Here is a 1,324-nt window from a genome sequence, read left to right as displayed (position 1 = left end):
GACCGTTCTTTCTACACTGATTAAAAATAATAATAAAAACATGTGAAGTGCTGGTCCCATGTTTCATGAGCTGAAATAAAAGATCCCAGAAATGTTCCATACGCACAAAAAGCTGCTCTCTCTCATGTGTTTACATCCGTTAGCGAGCATTTCAACCTTTGCCAAGATAATCCATCCACCTACCTGACAGGTGTGGCATGTCAAGAAGCTGATTAAACAGCATTATCATTACACAGGTGCACCTTGTGTTGGGTACAATAAAAAGGCCACTAAAATGTGTCTTTGTGTCACACCACAGATGTCTCAAATTGAGGGAGGGTGCAATTGTCATGCGGACTGCAGGAATGCTCAGAGTTTTGCTTGACAATTTAAAATGTTAATTTCTCCACCATAACCCACCAACTTCGTTTTAGATAGTTTTGCAGTACATCCAACCAGTCTACAACCGCAGACCACATGTAACCATGCCAGCCCAGGACCTCCACATCCGGCTTCTTCACCTGCTGGATCGTCTGTGACCAGCCACCCAGACAGCTGATGAAACTGAGTAGTATTTGTCTAATATTACTATAATTTCTTTACCTTTTATTTAACTAGGCAAGTCAGTTAATAAATTCTTATTGACAATGACGGCCTACCGGGGAACAGTGGGTTAACTGCCTTGTTCAGGGGCAGAACAACAGATTTTTTTTTACCTCGTCAGCTCGGGGATTCGATCCAGCAACCTTTCGGTGTACTAGCCCAATGTTCTAACCACTAGGCTACCCAAAGGCCCTTTTGTGGAGAAAAATTCTGATTGGGGAGCCAGGCCTAGCCAGTGGGTGGGCTTATGCCCTCTCAGGCGAGGGGCACAGTTGCACCCCTGCCCAGTATGTGAAATCCATAGATTAGAGCCCAATTAATGTATTTAAAATTGACTGATTTCCTTCTATGGACTCTATAAAATGGTTGAAATTGCTGAGTTGATATTATTTTGCGATTAGAGATGCAGCTGTAAAGGGTACAACTTGAGCATCTCCAGAGATCTTGCTAGGGTTTCTGAGGATTAGAGTATTGTGCATGTTAAGCCAATGTGAAATTAAATGGCTGCCAAGTTAGCGGTGCGCTCACTAGTGTCCGCCCTTCTGCAAGTGACATCTTTGCTGGTTTAGTGGTATGGACGATGCTTGAGTAAGGTGTCGTGGTATATCTGGTAAATTCGAGCTCTGGTTAAAAAAAAGGGACAACACGACACACACACACACACATTTATGACAACATCCAAGACCAGCCTGCCTTGACAATAGACAAAGAACCTTACAAAGAACTTCTGCGCAAGACAAAG

Source organism: Oncorhynchus tshawytscha, linkage group LG12, assembly GCF_018296145.1.
Source record: "Oncorhynchus tshawytscha isolate Ot180627B linkage group LG12, Otsh_v2.0, whole genome shotgun sequence".
In the NCBI taxonomy this organism is placed as follows: domain Eukaryota; kingdom Metazoa; phylum Chordata; class Actinopteri; order Salmoniformes; family Salmonidae; genus Oncorhynchus; species Oncorhynchus tshawytscha.
The sequence above is the reverse complement of the archived record's forward strand: the minus strand, read 5'-3'. Positions refer to the sequence as shown.